The following is a 22,270-nucleotide window of genomic DNA, read 5'->3' as shown; positions in this document are numbered from 1 at the left end:
CATGATATTTTACATGTTTCAATGCCATTCTCCCAAATCTTCCCACCCTCTCCCTCTCCCACAGAGTCCATAAGACTGTTCTATACATCAGTGTCTCTTTTGCTGTCTCGTATACAGGGTTATCGTTACCATCTTTCTAAATTCCATATATATGCGTTAGTATACTGTATTGGTGTTTTTCCTTCTGGCTTACTTCACTCTGTATAATAGGCTCCAGTTTCATCCACCTCATTAGAACTGATTCAAATGTATTCTTTTTAATGGCTGAGTAATACTCCATTGTGTATATGTACCATAGCTTTCTTATCCATTCATCTGCTGATGGACATCTAGGTTGCTTCCTAAATTTTTTTTTTAATTTCTTTTTGTTTTTATTTTTGGCTACGCTGCTGTGCACAGGCTTTCTCTAGTTGCTGTGAGAAGGGCTATTTTTTCCTTGCAGTGCATGGGCTTCTCATTGGGATGGCTTCTCTTATTGCAGAGCACAGACAGTAGGCTCGTGGGCTTCAGTAATTGCAGCACACAGGCTCTAGAGCGTGGGCTCAGTAGCTGTGGGGCATGGGCTTAGCTGCTCCGCAGCATGTGGGATCTTTCCAGACTAGGGATGGAACCTATGTCCACTGTGTTGGCAGGCGGATTCCTAACCACTAGACCACCAGAGAAGTCCCATATTCCTTCTTTTAAGTGATTGTTAAGAATGCTTACTCACCCAGAGAATAACATTAAAAAGTCATAAACCTGAACCAAACAGGTCAGGCTGATGGTGAAGACTTTCCATCAGACTTTCCATCTTAGGCGGGCTTCTTTCGGTTCCACTTTGAACCATAAATAACACACTGTTTGTATATATGGGTGGGTGTGTGTGTAAGAGAGAGAGTATGTGTGTGCGAGAGTGTGTATGTATGTTTTGTATACAGATATATACACAGTGCATGCTTGTTGGGTTGTCAAATCAAAGCACCCTCTAAAATTCTCTACCAAGGGCAGGAACAATTCTGAGCACAGTGGGGGAATTCAAGGAAACCTAATTAAAAATATTTGCCTAAGCAGATATTGATTTTTCATGTAGAGTATTTATCACAGAAATTTAGCTTTCTTTAAAAAAAAAAAAAGGTACTCTAAAGTAAGACATTCTGAGTCAATTTCTTCCTCATTATAAATTCTAGGTGATGAAATTACGATTGTGATTACACAATATTAGAAAGCAATGATTGATCTGGGGACTAACGCACATGAATTCCATGGCGGCTCCACCTGCCAAGTAGAGGTCTAAGCATCTTCACAAATCCATTCTTCTTGTACATGTTTTCTTGTAGCCCCTATGAACGCCTGCCCAGGCAGCCTCAAGCTTCCGGTAGGGGTTGCTGTTGTCTAATACAAGACCTATTGTTCTCAATAGAATTTGGTTATCTCTTCAAATCATTGCTAACCTTTGCCCTTTCCCAGGATTTAATCTGTTTAAATTGATATTGGTTATTTGCTCTTGAGTTTACTGTGAATTTAATCTTATATTACTGTTTAATACATTAAAGTGGTATTTTGGTTGCTGCCACTGCACTGATTAGCATTAATTTTCCCCAGAATGTGTTCTGAATAGCAGTGAGCTTGTTCGGGAGAAGGAATGATAATTTTATTGTTTTTAAAACAGTGAAGTATTTGATTACTTTGCATAAAGTGAATTTTGATGAGATCAGTTCTAGAATCAAACTAAGACTTTCAGAGGAATGGAAACACTGGTCTTAACATACAGGTTTTGCCTTTAAATTTTTATTTCCCTGCTAGTAGAGATGCATTATATTTGCATTTTTGAGCCTGAATAATTTTAATTCCATTTTTATTATACAAACCCAAGAGGAACATTTACTTTGTTTTCACTGATTAGTTATACAATTATTCTTTTCAGATACTACACGAACCATGAACCATAATATTATATTCCTTGCTAATACATTTTGGCAAAAGTATTTACATGAAAACACAATACATAAATGTAATGACTTTCTCAAATGAGCACACTGTTGCCATGAAGCAATCACCTCTATTTTAATACAAGTAAAATTCATTAAATTTTTCTCAATTAGCAAAGCGACTTTTCCAAATGAACTAGTGAAGGAAAAACATTGCCTGTTTTATCCTAACCCAGCTGATTTGCCTTTTATTACCAGATGCCTATTTCAGGAGGAGAAAAAAAAAAAAGTCTTTAATTTTAATAAACTTGATGCAATGCTGACTCCTAGGGGATTAAGTATGGCTCTGATATACTTAGTTTCTTTTTGGTTAGTTTCAAAGTAAAAGTTAGATTCAAAAGCAAAAGCCTTTGAAGCCAAGATACTACCTTCAAGGCTCTCTAATGTTGAAAAGAGGAACTTGGAGACCCAAAGGAACAAATCCTTTGAATTGCAAAACTTAACTTAAACAAAAGAATATTTTTTCCCCCTTTTTAAAATGTTTAAATCCCATCATAAGTCTAATAACCAGATTATGTCATTTGAGTTGAGCCTTGTATCTGTAAATACAAATGTAGTTTTCTGGAAAAAAATATAATTAACTTTGCATTCACATTTATATAGTATAGCTTTCAGACTAATTTAGCTGCCCCTTTCTGAAGTAATTTTTTTAGTTGTAGTGTTGGTTATTCATTTTATGTGTAGGGTAAAAACATCTTTTTTTCCCCCCCTTTAAGTTGAAAAAAATGACACTAGCTGTGCACACACTGAATAACTCAGAGTATGGGATTTAGAAAATCTGTTAGCTATCCCTAATAAAAATGCAAAGACTAAGAATGTTAACTATCTTATATATTTGTGGGCCTCTTGCTCTTAAAATACTTAATATCACTGGATCTAATTCTTGGAATACCTGTTTAGCATTCTTCAGATGGATTCTAAAATGTTAGTTAAATAATATTTCTAAGGGTACAAGATTAAGAGTGAAAATTCCAATTTCTAGTACTGTTTTTCTAAGATAAGGGACAACTAATATAGTCTTCATCTTGTAAGAAGCTAGAGTCAGATGTTAAAGTAAAGTTTACATTAATCCTGAGGAAAATTATCAGTATCTTTCTCTTTCCCTGGTATTCAAATAGCTCTTAAGTTGACAGTGGGGTGGAGCACAGCAATAAATTAGGGGTATGTGACATTCTCTAGTAAAAGGAATCAGGTTCCTTGGAAAAATGGCTAATTATAGGACTGAGGCAGAAAATATTCAAGATGAACCAGGAATATCCTGTAGTGCCAGCTAGTGAGGAAGTGCACAAAAAACAAAAAGAAACAAACAAACAAACAAAAATGAGGCAAGTTAAAGAGAAATAAAAGCCAACCTGGAAGAACTTACTATCAGACAAACCTGGAACAATGTGGGCAACCAAATAAATAAGGTAGTATTAGATGTATGACCCACAGTGTAAAATAGTCTTGAATCCACAATTGAACAATAAAATATAAAAAATGAAATACTAAAATATTACTATGAAATAGCACGATTAAAAACTTTTAAACATTACTAGGTAGTTAAAAATCTTTTTGAAATACTGTTCAAAGAAAATATATTTGTGAACCAAACTGAGTTGCAGTCTTCTATTTGCTTTGGGTTCATTTTTCAAGAATATATAGGGTCATGCAAAATTTTCATGGCAACTGTAAACCTGAGTGAAAGTCACTCAGTCATGTCCGACTCTTTGCAACCCCATGGACTATACAGGAATTCTCAGGCCAGAATACTGGAGTGGGCAGCTGTTCCCTTCTCCAGGGGATCTTCCCAACCCAGGGATTGAACCCAGGTCTCCCACACTGTGGGCAGATTCTTTACCAGCTGAGCCACCAGGGTAACCCTGAAGTTTGATGTTAATCTTTGGGGAATAGTAAGCTTGTTAAGATGTGAAAAAAAGGAGATAAGAAAAATGGACATAGAAATCCTGTACACTCCTTGCCAAGGAGCTACACTATTTTCTCATATAGAGTTGATCCCACTCATCAAAACCAACCTGCTTTCTAAGGTCCTTCTGATCAAAATGGATCCTATCTAGGCTCATAAAGGAGTGGAGAAAGTCCCTCACCTTTGATAGGAAAAGACTGACAAGATACATTGTTAGGTGAAATGCAAAGTAGAGAACAATGTCTAATATAATACTTTTTGTGTTAAAATAGAGGAAAACAGAGATATATGTTTACAGCTGCTTGTATAAGCATGAAATAAATCTGTAAGTTTACATAAGAAATTAAGAACGACTGTGAACGTATAGAGTGGAAACGGGGCAGATGGGACAATCTGAAAAGGAGGCTTTTGTTATATACCTTTTTCCTCAGGTAGACTATCACCTTTCTGACAAATGAAAGTTAAAATATACTCTGTTTTAATCACAAATCCATATTCTACTAACTTAATTTTAAAAAAATGTGTTTTGTCAGCTCATGTACTGGAAGACTCCGAGGACAGGGGTAAGACATGGCTGGAGGAATCAGAACTTTCTTATTTTTGTTCTCTTTCAGGTCTCAGATCCTGGGTGTTGGCTGTATTCTCCCTTCCAGTAGATATCTGACTCTCAAGGTTCAGGAAAAATGGCCACAAGATGCATGAGTCATAAGCTTATATTATTCTGAGAGCTTGCCAAAGAGGAAGAGAAAACATCTTTCCTTCTCTGACAGAGAAGTCTAGACCATCTTGGGTTACATATCCTTCTTGATCCCTGAACCAGTCCTTATGGTCAGGAGATAAAATACTCCAACTGCCCAGGCCCAGGTCACATGGGAAGGTGAGGATGCTCTCACTTGTACCACATGGGAAGGGGAGGAATATTCACCCAATGTTGTAATAATGGTCAAAGCCAGAGTGTGTGTATGCTCAGTTGTGTCTGATTGCAAAGGATTTTGCAATCCTTTGGACTGAAGCCTGCCAGGTGCCTCTGTCCTTGGGATTTTTCAAGCAAGAATACTGGAGTGGGCTGCCATTTCCTTCTCCAGGAGATCTTCCTGACCCAGGATTCGAACCATGTCTCCTGTGTCTTCTGCATTGCAGGTAAATTCTTTACTAAAGAGCCAAATATGCTTAAAACCAAAATAAATCCAAATCCCTGTGACTCAAGCCTTCCTGTCTAGACTTACTGCAGAACTTAGGGATTCACAAGCTGCTGCTGCTGCTGCTGCTGCTAAGTCGCTTCAGTCGTGTCTGACTCTGTGTGACCCCATGGGCGGCAGCCCACTAGGCTCCCCCGTCCCTGGGATTCTCCAGGCAGGAACACTGGAGTGGGTTGCCATTTCCTTCTCCAATGCATGAAAGTGAAAAGTGAAAGTGAAGTCACTCAGTCGTGTCCGACTCTTAGTGACCCCATGGACTCTAGCCCACCAGGCTCCTCCATCCATGGGATTTTCCAGGCAAGAGTACTGGAGTGGGGTGCCATTGCCTTTTCCGCCACAAGATGCTAGGGACTTGGAAAATGACAATTAATCATATAAAAGTTTGCTCTCCATTTCTGTGGGTTATGAACTTTAAACTATAACATGATATCCTTCTCTGAGACCTTGATTAAAGGTGCTGTAACAAAACTAGAAAACACATCAGGTCCCTTCCCTTCACTCGCTGTTTATTCATTCCTGATATAAATAGTTTTCCAAGTCCAAACTTAAATGATGAGACAAAGGAAGATGTTTGCCAAAGGAAGGAGTAATGCAAGAAGCTCTGACTCCATAACTGCTGAATTAATCTTCATAACTGCCATAATTTTAGAGAATAAAAAACTCAGCTAAGCTCATTAAGAAGTCATCTAACCTGATGATTGATGACAAAAGGGTGGGTGTTCAGTTAGTGAGTCACCTGACTCATGAATCTTGCAGCTTTTGCAGCTCATTAGGAGATTTAATTGCTTTAAGAGAGAAAGCTGGTACACTCAAAAATATCTACACACTCTGCTTTGTGAGAGGAAGCAGGGTGAACTAAGCCTCTTGAAGCCCTTTAAATGTCAGTTTCCTCATCTGACTAAAACTAAAACAAACTAAATGGAGATTAGTTTCTTTTGCAAAGCTATTGGGGTTGTATTTGTGCCCTATTGCTCCTATAACAAATTACTACAAACTTAGTGGCTTAAAACAACAAAAACTTATTATCTACAGTTCTGGCAGTCAGAGTTCAAAATGAGTCAACAGGACTGTATTCTTTCTGGAGTCTCTAGAGGGATAATCCATTTTCCTGCTTTTTCTGACTTCTGCAGGCTACCCACATTCCTTAGCTCATGGCCACATCCCTCCAGCTTCTGCTTCTGTGCTCGTATTTTGTTTTCTGATGCTGACCCTCCTGCCTCCCTCTTACAATGATCCTTGTGATTACAGTGGCCCACTGGATAATCCAGGATAATCTTCCTGTATCATGATCCTTAACTCAATTACATCTGTAAGTTCCCTTTTGCCATATAAGGCTTCGCTGGTGGCTCAGATGGTAAATAAAGAATCTGCTGGCAATGCCTGCCAGATTCGATTCCTGGGTCAAGAAGATCCCCTGGAGAAGGGAATAACTACCCACTCCAGGATTCTTGCCTAGAGAATTCCATGGACAGAGGGGCCTAGCAGACTACAGTCAATAGGAATGAAAAGAGACATGACTGAGCGACTAACACTTTCACTTTTGCCATATAAGGTAACACACAGAATTCAGGGATTAGAATAAAGACATCTTTGGAGGTAACTATTCTGCCTGCTATAGCAGTATAGAATGAAACAATATCTGTGATGATTCTTAGCCTTGTGTTTCCACATAACAGATATTTGACCAATGCCTATTGGAAGTTTGTAAATTTTAATAATTCAGGTATTTGACTATGTATTCTGTCCAGCAATAAATTCTTAGATGTTCGGTATCTTTGTAGAGGCAGAATACACAATGCCATGTTCTCATGGACGCCAACCTAATTTTATACACTTATGAGCTCTATGTACTGACCTTAGAAAATACTTTCTATTCAAAAGTAAAGGGCAGTCCTTGAATGGAACTATTTTAAACAACAAATGGTAAACATTCAAGTTCTCTTTAGTTACTCTTTAAGGAAGACCAAATGCAGCACACAAATTGTGGAGAACTTTCAAAGAATACCTAATGTCCTGAAGAATGCTACAACTTGGAAAAGATAGTCAAAAGGCTATTTCATCAAAGTATGTTGTAAGAGGTCATGATGTAGCAATACAGAGTTGGTGCCGCAGCAGAACTCCTCATTTGTATTTGGATCAACAAGTTCCCAAGGTATTTTGGCATCCCTCTTTTGGGGAGGGTCCTGCTGGCCCCAAACTATACTCAGTGTAGTGCACTACTGAATCAGGGTGGGTGGGTGCATGCTAAGTCACTTTAGTTGTGTCTGGCTCTTTGTGACCCCACCAGGCTCCTCTATCCATGGGATTCTCCAGGCAAGAATACTGTATTGGGTTCATGGTTGCTAAATGTTGAGTTTTTCTCCAGGTGCATGATACTCCAAGGACTTCAGTGACCAAACAAAACTCCCCATCACTTTGAAGAAGGTTGGCAGTAGGCTTCGGGAACCTCTCTGAAAGACTAATGAAGCTTAGTCACATATCTAAAAAGAAGTAAAGTGAGCTCTCCACTAATTTTAGTAAAAAAAAACAAAAAAAAAAAAAAACACCAATGACATCCAGAGGAGCCAATCTTTGCAGTAATGAAGTTTCTATTTGGTACGATGGACCATCCCTAGCATGTGCTCTTTCTGGTTAATAATAGTTTTTGTTTAGCAGTCACTCTTCTATGAGGGAATGCTAATGTAATACAGTTTTCTGCTGCTGGCTAGGACCTATTATCAATAGGTCATAAATAAACTACCACCACATAGGAAAGACAATATGATTATATAGACTCCTACTACCCCCAATTACAGTTAAGAGCAACAATTATAAGGTTGTACTCCTACAGCTATCCTAGGGAGAAAATGGGAGGAAAATGCTCCATTAGCTTAATGAAGAGAGCACAGCGGAGGCACGGTGCAAATTTTCTCACTATTAGTACCTGTGGTGTTCCACAAGGGAAGCTGGAGATTCAGGGTAACAATTAAACTTTCTGACAATTAGCCCCTACAAAGTGCATTCCCTGAACCCAAAGGAGATATTTAAAGAATCATATTTACATTTTTTCTCACCTCTTGCCTATGAAGTCTGAGTGAGTCATTTTGCATGTGGAAACAGAGGGAGTCAGAATGAAAGTTTAGTTCAGAGATGACTACCAAGTATTATTGGCAGGCTTGCTGGAGAATACACGTCAACTGAAAGGCGCCCTTTGTAAAAGGGGAGGTTAGGAGAGATCAGAGCAGGGAAACATTCATTCACACCAACCAAATTAGAGAAAAGATGGATTCATTCAATGTGAATAATTTAGCTTCCTTGTTATCTCTGCTAAGAAGACCACAAGGGTGGAGGGTGGTGGGGGGAGGGAAGAGATATGAAGTCTTTGATTGCAACTGCCAAAGAAATCAGATCTGCCTCCTAGAAGGCATTGTATGAGACAGAGGAGAGTGCTTCCAAGACTGGCTGCCCTATGCTCTGACTCTGGTCCACACTTAACCTCACCAGTTTCCCTGCTCTGCAAGATGGAGCTATCAAAGCTCCATAGGTTATTGGGAGGATTAAGAGAGAAAACGCCTAGGAATTAATCAACAGTAAGTGCTTAACAGAGGCTTCCCTGATAGCTCAGTTGATAAAGAATCCGCCTGCAATGCAGGAGACCCTGGTTTGATTCCTGGGTCAGGAAAATCCCCTGGAGAAGGAATAGGCTACCCACTCCAATATTCTTGGGCTTCCCTTGTGACTCAGCTGGTAAAAAATCCCCCTGCAATGCGGGAGACCTGGGTTCGATCCCTGTGTTGAGAAGATCCCCAGGGGAATGGAAAGGCTCCCCACTCCAGTTTGTGGCCTGGAGAATTCCATGGACTGTATAGTAAGTACCTGGGGTCCCAAAGAGTCGGACAAGACTGAGAGACTTTCACTCTCTTTCAAGTGCTTAACAAATGTTATTTGTTATCATCTATGTTCAAAATCTGGAGAAGGAAATGGCAACCCACTTCAGTATTCTTGCCTGGAGAATCCCATGGACAGAGGAACCTGGCAGGGTACCGTCTGTGGGGTCGCAAGAGTCATACACGACTTAGCGACTACTATTACTAAAATTCACATTGGAGAAGGAAATGGCAACCCACTCCAATGTTCCTGCCTGGAGAATTCCATGGACTGGGGAGCCTGGCAGGCTGCAGTCCATGGAGTCACAGAGAGTTGGACACGACTGAGTGACTAACACACACACACACGTTCAAAATCAGCCTAAACATTAGGCATTTGGGTATGGTAAGAGTAAATATTTGTGTGGTAATGAATACTGAAAATTTCCTACTAGAGATCAAAGTTTAACTTGGGTGGTAGAGAGTGAACAGTTCACTTGGTTTCATCTCAGTTTAAGGAAAAGAAAAGGATATTTTTGCGATCTGGAGTTGTGACTGAACTGCTCTATAAGCTAATCATAAAAATATGGATGTCTTCAGTTGTGTTCGACTCTTTGCAACCCCATGTACTGTAGCCTGCCAGGCTCCTCTATCCATGGAATTTTCCAGGCAAGAACACTGGAGTGGGTTCCATTTCCTGCTGCAGGGGATCTTCCAGACCCAGGGATTGAACCTGTATCTCCTTCATTGGCAAGTGGATTCTTTACCACTGCGCCACCTGGGAAGCCCCCCAAAACATGGATAAGTAGAGGCAAATAGCCCGATTATTTGTTGTTTACCAAGCCCAATTATTCAGAGTACAAGGGACTTTTGCATGGTTCACCCGCTCCACCCAAAGAAGCAGAATACGGACCTTGATCACACCGGTTCACAGCTGCTGTGCTTCTTACTGCCCCTCAGAGTCGCTGTTGAAAAATGTCCACACATCCGAGTTGCAAGGAGGCGTCTCTGAGTAGGACAAAGCCCATCTTAGATGAAGGCTAACTCCTCTTCCTTGCAGCTGGCTTTGACCAGGGTATGCCTATTTCTGTTTTACACCCTGAGTCCTGCAGAGTACTGGTCAGCCTCAGCAGGGGGTCAGGACTGGTTCAACCCATAACCCTTTTCCCCCACCCTTCCCTGGATTTAACACATCCAGGAATTGGGCAACTTCTCAGTTTAAACCCTTGAAATACCCTCAGAGTAGCCTCCTGGATTACAAATTTCCAACCTCTGACTTTCAATAATAGTTACTGAGAGAAAGTTGAAAAGAAACAGGGCAAGTCCTGTAGCAGACTGTACCTTATTGAAAAACAATATTGCCTAGGAGAGTGTTTCAACATTACTATCCTTAGTGTCTGTGGACTTTGCTCCTGTTTCAGAAGGTAGTTTGTGACTGCAATTAGGCTTAAGATGTTTGGTGAAGTTATTGCAATTGTTTTCAAATCATTTAGGTTGTAACAAGGTACTGAGTTTGAGAAAAAGTACTGCTCAATGACACCTCAGCAGCCCTTGTGACCAGCGTGATCATGTCCTTTCCTGAATCGTGTGGCTACTGCTTTTCACAACATCTGCTGCTCTTTTCCTAATTACCAGAGGGCTCACTCTTGTCCCCGCCACCAGCATCCTCAGTTTCTGTGGCCATTGTGCATTATGTTATAAAATTATAGCCCTGGACCTCTGCATCCTTCTTCCTTCCCTTTTTTTAAAAAGAATATATATTTATTTTAATTAATTTCTTTGAATGCACCGGGTCTTAGTTGCAGCACATAGGGATCTTTGATCTTCGTTGGGGCATCTTTAGTTGCGGCATGTGAACTCTTGGTTGCAACATGAAGGATCTAGTCCCCTGACCAGGGCTTGAACTCAGGCCCTCTGCAGTGGGAGTGCAAAGTCTTAGCCACTGGACCACCAAAGAAGTCCCCCTACCCCCCTTGTTTTGATTTCAAAGAATTTATCACTACTAACAGACTCCATATTTTACCTATTGTTATGACTTAGCTAACATTTATTAAGCAGGGCCCCGGGGTGTCAGATGATGAGCCATGAGGGGTTCAGTGAAAATCACCAGTGAAATAGAGAAGCTTATTACTCATAGGTCCTGGGGGAGGTATATGACCCCCTGGAAGGGTCCATGAGGAGAAGTCGAGTCAGGGTGTGGGTAGAGAGAGTGTGTCAGGACCCAGGGCGTGTCTTAACAAGGTCCTCAGGTGGACTGCTTTGGCATTCTCAGGTCAAGGCTGAATTAGTCAACTCAACCCAAAAAATTCCCGTGGTTATTGTTGAGTTGAAATAGAATATATTAAAGTTTTAAATGAACACATTTTGATAACTTATCTTTTAATAAACATTGTACCCTGCATGTAGATTAATTTGGACAATTCTCGATTACGCTGTTGGCTCCACATGTGGGGCTGGCTGCAGCCATTCCTTTCCAGAGTAATAACAATTGAAAATTGCTGAGGCTTCCTTCAAAAGCAGTTCTCTGTCTAAACTTTGCAGCACTACATAATCCTGTGTTTAAGCAGTAATTTTTTTTAAATTAATAGTTTGCACAATGACTGGAAAGATGAAGAAATAGAACCTGAGGTTGCTTCGATTCAGTCTTTCTGGGCAGCTTCTATCACAATAGTAAAACAGCATGCTAACTCTGAGGTATGGTATAATGTTCGAGAAGTGTAAATTTTGTTTCAAACATCAAATCTTTTATTAATTAGAATAATATTTTCATGTTAATATTTGTTTTAAATAAGAATACCAAGAAAATAGAATGTTACATCTGTGGTATGATTTAGTTGTCTCAGCTGTACCTTTTTAAATGTATTTTGGTTTTATTAAAATTCACTTATCAATTACTGTAATGTTATTATTTGTGTATCAGACTGATATGTATGTATAATTTCAACCCCCTTTAAAAATACATTAATGAAATTTAAAAGTAAGGACATTGTAATTTGTTCTGTAATAAATATTTCATTTTGTATTTTTATGATTATTTTTATATACATGGCATATAGATACATATACGAGATACACACATACGTACATATATATTCAATGAAAGACAATTTTTACTATCTGCACCCCTTTTTTGGCCATCATTCTTGTCCCTTTGGTCTTGCAGAAAATAATTTTGTCATTTGGTAGTGAGAAGTATTAAAAAATGATCCACTCCATATATTAAATATTCCAGATATGCCACAAATATTCACACCTGACATTACACTGAGATCTTCTACTGGCATCTCTAGTAACAAACAGTAACTTTGCAAATAATACTTTGTCCTTCCGTTAATTTTTCTAGTGATTACTAAGCCAATGGGCTATATAACAAATTGAGTTCCATTTTTAACCCCATCAAAAGACAAGAATTCTTATTATTGTAATTACTTTGTCTTTACTGGTTAAATTAACATTCAGCTATTGCGGTTGCTGTGCAATATACGATATGATTTTACCTACTGTGTGTTCAAAGTAGTCTTGTCACAGTAACAGCGTGGTAGCTTGAAAAGCCTTATAGCAAATAGGTAAATACACGTCTTTTGTGAATTAAAAGGGGTAATTATGTCAGCCTTCCTGCATTTGTGGGTGAATAGCTAAAAATAATTGAAGTAAAAATGTCAGGAAATATTTAACCTTAAATACAAGTAATCAAAACGTTGTCATAAAAAATGAGAATGACCTATCAAACATAATTTTTAGTTTCTCTTGATAGAGTAGCCACATTAGAATATGAAAACACATGCACAAATACTCTTTTTAAATTTTTCTTTCATTTTAAGCAGTCCCAGTCCCTTACACTACAGGTACAATTGCTGTAATTTTCCTGTCAAAATAGAACTTTGCCATAAAAGACCCCCAAATTATTATTTTTATTTAAAAAATTTATCTTTATGCTTTATACAAACAGAACCCAAATAAACCCTGATACTGAAAATATTTTGGCTTGCTAGAAGTACACAGGATTATGCTGTACAGGGTATGCTTATTATTGAGACTCATTTAAAAACAAACACACCAGAATTTGCAATTGAGCTTCAAAGTAGTCTTTGGTTAACTACACACTTACTCCACGATTCTGTCTTTGTGCCAAATTTTCCTGAGAATTCCTTTTTTTTCATGAACAGCCTTTAAACCATGTGGCATATTCTTCCAAATATTTGATTTCTTAAATTTAAGCCCCATGACTATAAGATGGTTGATTAAACCAGATAAAATGGTTTCTGTATTTAATACAAAGCAGCAATCATAAGGTCCATTTTCTGTCTGCAGCGTTTAAATTAGCTTTGAAGGCTTTTGCAAAGAAATTCCTCCAAATATTTTTCTTTCTGATAGCTTCACTAGAATCACTTATAGAGAAGACTAATCTAAAAGACAACATGTATATATTTGAATACTTGGAACTGGTGGTGGTGTTGATGATGCAAGCAAGTCCCATTTTTAAAAGATGGCTGAATGGATTCTAATGGCTTTTGATGTAAAACAAAGACAGTGACATAACTAAGTTAGCTGTGTTTGAGCAAGTGAAACACTTCATGTTAGAAGTCACCAGGAAACTGTCTGACACAATCAGTTTCAGGATCACATTAAATTTTCTCCAATCCTTTTCTCTTAAATTTTGCCAGGAACATTATCAGTGGTGGATCAATGACACACTTTTGCGTATATAATTATTCTCGGCCTCATTCCAAAAATGATTTGAAGAAATTAAATATAAAGGATATAACAGTATAATTAGTAAAGACCAATATAAAGGCTATGCTATGCTATGCTAAGTCACTTCAGTCATGTCTGACTCTGTGTGACCCCATAGACGGCAGCCCACCAGGCTTCCCCGTCCCGGGGATTCTCCAGGCAAGAACACTGGAGTGGGTTGCCATTTCCTTCTCCGATAAAAAGGCTAGGGTAGTACAATATGATATAGTAGGATAAAAAGATAGAGAAATTGAGGCAAAGGGAAAGTAAAGTTAGAGTAGTAAAATGATTCAATACAAAGATGACAAAAATATATATGAAAAATTCTGCACCTCTTTAAAAAAGGTCAAGATTTCAGCTCTCAGCTTCCTAGTTACCAGAGAAAAATGATCTGTTACAAGAACAATAACATATATGTGTGTGTATGAATTCACTGTCTCTCCCCCCACTTCCCCCTCTCCCTGACGCCATGTGTGTGTGTGTGTGTGTGTGTGTTTAAGAAGAAGCAGTGGGATTGGTTGTCTAACTACATGGAAATCTAAATCTAACTTTGCTATTAACACAAACTTTAAATTTCTCTGTCCTATAGTAAATGTGGGAATTTAATATTTTACTTTTCCCTATTGTGCTGCTGCTGCTAAGTTGCATCAGTCATGTCCGACTCTGTGTGACCCCATAGATGGCAGCCCATCAGGCTCTGCCGTCCCTGGGATTCTCCAGGCAAGAACACTGGAGTGGGTTGTCATTGCCTTCTCCAATGCATGAAAATGAAAGTGAAGTCACTCAGTCGTGTCCGACTCTGAGCGACCCCATGGACTGCAGCCTACCAGGCTCCTCCCTCCATGGGACTTTCCAGGCAAGAGTACTGGAGTGGGGTGCCATTGCCTTCTCCTCTATTGTGCTATCACATTACAAAAAAAAATACTTGGGTTGTAAATAATAGTGACCTACTTCCAGTTCCTAAGTCATTAATAAAACAGTTGATTTGATGCACGATACTGGATGCTTGGGGCTGGTGCACTGGGATGACCCAGAGGGATGATACGGGGAGGGAGGAGGGAGGATGGTTCAGGATGGGGAACATGTGTATACCTGTGGTGGATTCATGTTGATATATGGCAAAACCAATACAATATTGTAAAGTTAAAAAATAAAATTAAAAAAAAAAACAGTTGATATCTTTATTGGAGGGAGAGTCAAGGGAATGTATGCCATCACCTATGTACCATTCACTTTATAGGAGCTATGTCGTTTTATTGATATAAAATTCTTATGAAGATTCCTATTTCACAAATGAGGAAGCTGGGGCCAAGGTTTCCTTAAAAAAGAGATGGCTTTTGAACTGTGTCTGCCTAACCTGAAAGCCACACTATATATTCCACTGACCACGCTGTTTACTAACCCCTCCAAGGGCTTTCCTAGGAAACTATGCTGATGGCTCAGATGGTAAAAAATCTGCCTGCTATGTAGGAGTCCCTGGTTTGATCCCTGGGTTGGGAAGATCCCCTGGAGGAAGGCATGGCAACCCACTTCAATATTCTTGCCTGGAGAATCCCCATGCACAAAGGAGCCTGGCGGGCTACAGTCCTTTGGGTTGCAGAGTTGGACATGACTGAGTAACTAAGTACATACACACTAGTATTCTTGCCTGGAGAATTCCATGGACAGAGTAGCCTGGTGGGCTACAGTTCAGGGGGTCTCACGAGTCAGACAGGACTGAACAATACTTTTACTTTTTTTTTCATGCTCAGCAGCACAATGAACAGAGAAGGCAATGGCACCCCACTCCAGTACTCTTGCCTGGAAAATTCCATGGATGGAGGAGCCTGGTAGGCTGCAGTCCATGGGGTCGCTAAGAGTTGGACACGACTGAGTGGCTTCACTTTCACTTTTCACTTTCTTGCATTGGAGAAGGAAATGGCAACCCACTCCAGTGTTCTTGCCTGGAGAATCCCGGGGACAAGGGAGCCTGGTGGGCTGCCGGCTATGGGGTCACAGAGTCAGACACGACTGAAGCGACGCAGCAGCAGCAGCAGCAGTAGCAGCAGCACAATGAAGAATCTTCCTAGTTTTAGATTCCCTGAGCGTCTAATCTTTCATTTTCAGAAAGCCCCCCAAGATAACTTTTGTGCATTCATTTGAGTTTCAACCTTTCTGTTGTCATTTAACACCTAAACTCTTATTTACACAATATTTTTCTTTATACATATTCATTTTAAATTTAGCTTTAAGGAAGAAACTTTCTATTACCATTAAAAATGTAAAACCAGTATGTTTGCTAGAAACAAAAACATAGAGAAATAACTATTAAGAGATGAGTTTAGATGCCTCTAGCAAGCTCTCCGGCACTGCTGACAGAGAATCCAAAGGGTGTCCTCCTTGCAGGACTAGGGAGTTAGGAAGCTCCTCCCCCCTTGGCTGTGGGCAGTGTCTTCAGAAGGAGTTTCCTGGGGCTCACATCCAGGCCTGGAGAATGTTATCACGTCACTCACTTTTCTACTTTCAGACATCAAGATAGGCCTGGCGTGGTGGTAGAGACTCAGGCCTAGGGAAGATGAAGGAGTATGCCCACTGGTATTAGAAATCTGCAGCTGCAACTCAGTACTTTATTCATAGAGCTAATTTGGGCGAAAGGGCTAGTGCAATAACACAAAGCAAAATGTTACTATCCTGTGAGAAGAGAACAAATTATTTTCAACTCTTTTTAGCATTACTAAGATTTAAGTGCCATGATCTAAAACTTCAGATATCTAGGAAGCTAAATTTGACAATTTAAATGTTTCATTAAATCAATAAATCAATCAATCTGACATTTAAAAAAATAATTATACTGTCAAATAACTTTTCTACTTTTAGGAAAAAAATCTCAAGAAAATTTAAGAAATGACTTCCACATGTAGCAATTAGTTATGAATGGTACAGACTGTATCTTGGACAACATAAAGAAAAGCCTTCCAGAAGTTAATTGAGCTCCATTAATATTTTGTGGGTTATTACTGCATTTGTTTAATGTTCCTGTGGATTAATTTTATTTTTGTTCAATCCCACTTTTGGCAGAATATGGCTGTTCAGTCATCTTTAATATGTGAATTTTGAGTAAATGTCTTTCCATGAATAATGATAAATTGTTAAACTTTAGCAAACTTAAACACTTACACCTACTCAGTTCTATAGCCATTTTATTAAATCCCAAAGACCCATTCAAGCAATGGAGTAGGCATTCCTGCAATGTAATATACAGCTGAACATTTAAAACCAAGGGCAAATGGACAATACATATAATTTTGATAGTCTGAAGGCATAACTATCTAATAACTAGTTTCATGAAAAGGCCATTTTTAATCTTTGATATGGAAGGGAATGAACACTAACTGAATACCTATGTAGTTAGAAATTTGCATCATTCAATGCTTACAATAGCCCTATGCAGCTTGGATAAAAGTGAAGACCTCAGACGTTAATTTATCCAGGACCACCCAGCTTGTAAATGGCAGAGCCTGGGATTTGAAATCAGGCCCGTTTGACTTCAAAGACTGTATATTTCCTCTCTACCATTCTGCCTTTATGATAAATGGAAATTTTCAAAATAATCACTTGGAATTCTTGGATGCAGGCAACTCTGTTTCATCAGTACACAGGACTCACTGAAAGCTGTGGCTTTATGGGGTGAGGGGAATCTTAGCATATCAGGTCATATTATACTGAACAAAATCAGGATCAACTCTGGTAAATAGTGGGGAGCTCACAAAGCCATTGGAGAGTGAGCTCCAGAAGGGAATTCCTAAGATGAGAGTGCCAAATGCTTTAGGGTTCACTGAAGCATAATTGCAAAGAATGTGTCCTAGGATGGGCAGTAAATGCAGACCTCAGCTGTTGCAAGTTTAACAGGTTGAGCCAAAACTCTGCAGAGTGTGTCTGAAGGGTAGTGTCATGGACAGCAATAAATCTTCCAAATAGTGTTAGAGATGACGATCACAGGGCAGAAATCACCTGTGCTGAATGTGGATGGAATCACAGTTTACACAATGGACTTTTAATACACACATGCAAAACCATAATCACTAGACATTACTGATTTGTGTGAAGTGGGAGAACAACCTGCTTTACTTCATTTTTAACATTTCACTTAATGAACCAATATTAAGCTTGTTTTGTGTTTCTAGTAGCACTAGGAATACAAAGATGTAAAGAGATGAATGTCATTGTCCTCAAGAGGTTCAAAATGTTAGCATGAGAGGTGGGGTAAAATTTGCAAACTAGTATGTAAGAGCAGTGCTCTGGAGCCTGCATTTTTTGTTTTACTTACACACATATGCACATTCATGTGTATATGCATGTGTATATATCCAAATGAAACATGGTTAAGAATGTGTTCCATGGTAGTTCTACGGGATGTTAACTAAAAAATTTAGCTTATCAATTGACTGAGTATGCTGTATATTAACGTATCAGATTATATAACAGTTCTTCACATATATTTTCTCTATAGTCCTATTTATACATTTATATTTTCTTCATTGATAATGCAGAGCTAAGTCTCATATGAGCACATGTGAACATGCATTCAATAATTAGCAAGGAAGGCAGAGAGGGGAGACAGAGTGTGGAAGTGTATATTTGTCTTTAGGAATGTGTTCATATGCCTGAATATTCAGGTGGAAACTAAATATAGTAATTGCTTTCCTTAGAAATTTATATCTATCTAAATATTAAAATATTGAACATCTGGAAGGAAAAAATATTCCCTTGTATGCACATGTACATACTTACTGTAGTAGACGCTCAGGTTTCTGGGATGTTCTTTTCAGAGAACTAGACATCAGGTTTATGACCTTGTCCCTGGGATGCCCTTCTTTCCTTTGTATGCCTGGTGAACTTCAACCATCCCACCTCTTTGAATAATTTCCGTACAATGTATCAATCAGTTCAGTCGCTCAGTTGTGTCCGACTCTTTGTGACCCCATGAATTGCAGCATGCCAGGCCTCCCTGTCCATCACCAACTCCCGGAGTTCACTCAGACTCACGTCCATCGAGTCAGTGATGCCATCCAGCCATCTCATCCTCTGTCGCCCCCTTCTCCTCCTGCCCCCAATCCCTCCCAGCATCAGAGTCTTTTCCAATGAGTCAACTCTTTGCATGAGGTGGCCAAAGTACTGGAGTTTCAGCTTTAGCATCATTCCTTCCAAAGAAATCCCAGGGCTGATCTCTTCAGAATGGACTGGTTGGATCTCCTTGCAGTCCAAGGGACTCTCAAGAGTCTTCTCCAACACCACAGTTCAAAAGCATCAATTCTTCGATGCTCAGCCTTCTTCACAGTCCGACTCTCACATCCATACGTGACCACTGGAAAAACCATAGCCTTGACTAGACGGACCTTTGTTGGCAAAGTAACATCTCTGCTTTTCAATATGCTATCTAGGTTGGTCATAACTTTTCTCCCAAGGAGTAAGCGTCTTTTAATTTCAATGTACAATGTATAGTCTTCCATATTACAGTGCTAAATTGCAGGAGTTATCATGTACCATTCAAAATCAGGTAGTAGTTGTTGTCTGTCTAGTTCTGGAGTGGCATATAACAGGAGCACAGTAAAAGTTTAATATTAATTATGCATTTTCCTTGACTAATGTCTCAATTTCAACTGGATTACTTGGTAGTTTTTTTTTTTTAATTTATTTTACTTTTGGCTGTGCTAGGTCTTTGTTGCTGTGCATGGGCTTTCTCTAGTTGTGGTGAGCAGGGGCTACTCTAGTTGCAGTGGTTACTCTTGTAGATTCGGAGTAATAGGGCATGCGGGCTCAATAGCTGTGGCTCATGAGCTTAGTTGCTCCACAGTATGTGGGATTTTCCCAGACCACAGATTGCATTTGTGTCCCCTGCACTGGCAGGATTCTTAACCACTAGACTAACAGGGAAGCCTACTCAGCAACTTTTTTTGGTGTTGTTTAGGCCTTTAACATTAAATTATAAAATTAAATGTTTATTAAATTTGACATTAAATTATATGACTATTTTAAGTATAAGGGAAATATGTTAATTATGGGCCTGAAGCCAACTTATATTAAAAAGTCCTCTTGCTGCTACCAGTTAGGAAACTGAAAGCATTTACTAACCACTTCTCCTGGTGATTTCTTTAGCAAAAGCAGAGTTAGAAGCTTGACATTTGCTTTATTTTAGATCCAAAACTTTTTTTTTTTTTTTTTAAGATTATGGTCAAAGATTGAAGTTCCGTAGAATATTTTAAATATTTAGGATATTTTAAATATAAAATATCCAGTTTAACTCAAGTAATTTTAATCATTTCTAGACTTTAAAAAATATATGCTGTTCTGCAAATACCATAGAAAATGGTAAATAATAAAATATCTGGCAAAGAGGTTCTCAAGAGCCTATAGCATATGTTAATAATCTTTGCTAAGTATAACAGAAAGATTTTTAGGCTGAAATACAGAAGACTGACAACTTGTTATCTTGGTGAATCTAAGAAAATTGTTCCTCAAAAATTAGTCAATCCATCAGACTACAGAATACTGAATTGTATTCCATAACATCTGCTAAGATACCAAGTAAAATATGGTACTTAGATCCCTATTAAATGCTACACTTCTACTTCTAAAAGTGATTCACATTGTTCATTTCCCATAAATGAAAGCTAAAATTTTGAATTTTTAATTATTGCTTTCCTCAATTTTACCAATACATATAATACTAACTTTTTTAATGTGAGATTGGCATTCCTGCTTTTCACTGATGTCTTGTTTAATTCTCAACTTAGTCTTTATGAGGTAGTTCAAAAAAGCTCTTACAATTATCAAGCTATTTCTCCAATACATATATATCCAGTAACAGACTCACTTAAGTAATTTCATAACTGTTTTTATTTGTTATTTTATTATGTCTCATGCATTGCAGAGTCTGGGAGGAAAGTTACGTAAAGCATTTGGAAATAATTTAAATGTGTATTCGTATTCCAGTGAATGATTTTTTTTTTTTAAATAGGATACTTTTCCTAGTGACAAAAAAATCTTTAAAAGAGAAAGTATCGATATTTTTTTTTTGATACTTGAGTATTTTGAAGTAAGATGGGTCAGGAACACTTCAGTTAAATGTTACTTATTTTTCTAAAATGTACAAGTGACTCATTTTTATTATCACTCATGCACTGTAATAGAGAACAGCAGGTTGCTTGAAGATGCAACAAACATTCTTTGAACACTTCAATAAACAGAATGTAAACATTCACTTTAATAATGTTTCCTTTGTTAATGTAAAACCGAGTGCATTTTTTCCTTGCCTCTGGCTGAACCATGACTAGCTGAGTAGCAACAGCACAGTGCTGAAAGAATTTTTCAACAGCAATTTGCTTGTTCTAATTTACTTTTCAAGGTTGATGATCAGGATCATTATGTGGCTTGCAAAAGGATCTATTTCTATTAACTTGATCCAGTCATTCCTCTAGTTCTCATCATATTTAGTTTCCCTGGCAGTTTTAAGTGAATCAGAAGTGCCACCAGTGCTCCAGTCCTATAGTTTCATATAAAAAATGAATTCCTATATCCTTTTGAAATAAATCTGTTACACTTGTTGAGAAAGTATGTGTACTTTGAAATGAGTGACTCAGATATGAAATCTTTGCATTTTAAGTAAAAATACTCTTTCTAGTTAGTAGATCTATGCAACAATAATACCAAAGCATTATCTGTTCAATCGTAACTTTTTTTAAATCAAGAAATTCTAACTTGGCCTTATGTTTTGAGCTTGAACACAATCACCACTCACCAACAAGATTAAGAAATAAAACTCACGTAATTTAATAAATTTACATGATGTATATTCAAAAAGGTTTATTTATTTCAATGTATAATATTCTAAAAATGTAACTGGAAATAATCAAGTTTTTCTCCACATTTTCAATAAATTTCAAAATAGCTGAATATTTCCCCAATCTGCTTTCTATAAGAGAAAGTGTATTACTATAGTTCTAACATTTAAAGAGTTCCACCAAAAAAAAAAAAGCCAGCGAAGTGATTTGGAAATTCAATGGTATTAACATTATATTCTTCACACTGAACTATAAAACTGGCAAAAAAAAAACCCTTACTTCAATCACTGGCAAATTAACAAAGTTAACAATATGAATAAAATAGATCACATAGGCTTTGCTTCTAAGAGGGAAAAACCACAGAGTTTAAAAATACAGTCACTGCAAATATTCTCACTGTTCTGATTTTGCGATAATTAGGGCAGGCCAAATGTTCACTATGTTAGGACCGTGCATGTGTCCCCAGATCTAGTTCTTTACCTAGGTCTCGTTTTATAAATGCTGGTGATAAACCAAGTCCGATTTATATGTTGCATCTTGTATGAGAAGTGTCTGTGACTCTAGGTATCTGATCAACACTGAGAAACGGCAGCACAGCTAGTGTGATAGCTTTTGAAGATAACCATTGCTAGTTTTGATGATTAGCAGTTACCATTAAATGAACTGAAAAATTATTGTGCTTTATTTTCTAGGTGATTCTGATATCATTAGAAGACTGGAACAAATTGATGAAAAGTAAATCAACAGTTTTCCTTTAGTAAAACTGGTTGGAGCTTTTTTTTTTTTTTATTACAGTCAT

At 38.2% G+C, this 22,270-nt stretch overlaps 1 non-coding gene across 1 annotated transcript; it reads left to right on the top strand.

Moving 5' to 3' along the window:
- The first annotated feature begins 21,852 nt into the window (after positions 1-21,852).
- On the top strand, positions 21,853-21,984 carry LOC139185496 (small nucleolar RNA SNORA72). The gene has a single exon (XR_011569078.1). It is a non-coding gene; the product is annotated as a small nucleolar RNA SNORA72 (small nucleolar RNA).
- The last annotated feature ends 286 nt before the right edge of the window (positions 21,985-22,270 follow it).

Source organism: Bos indicus, chromosome 10, assembly GCF_029378745.1.
Source record: "Bos indicus isolate NIAB-ARS_2022 breed Sahiwal x Tharparkar chromosome 10, NIAB-ARS_B.indTharparkar_mat_pri_1.0, whole genome shotgun sequence".
Taxonomy (NCBI): Eukaryota; Metazoa; Chordata; class Mammalia; order Artiodactyla; family Bovidae; genus Bos; species Bos indicus.
Note: the sequence above shows the minus strand (reverse complement) of the source record. Positions and strands in the feature narration are given on the sequence as shown.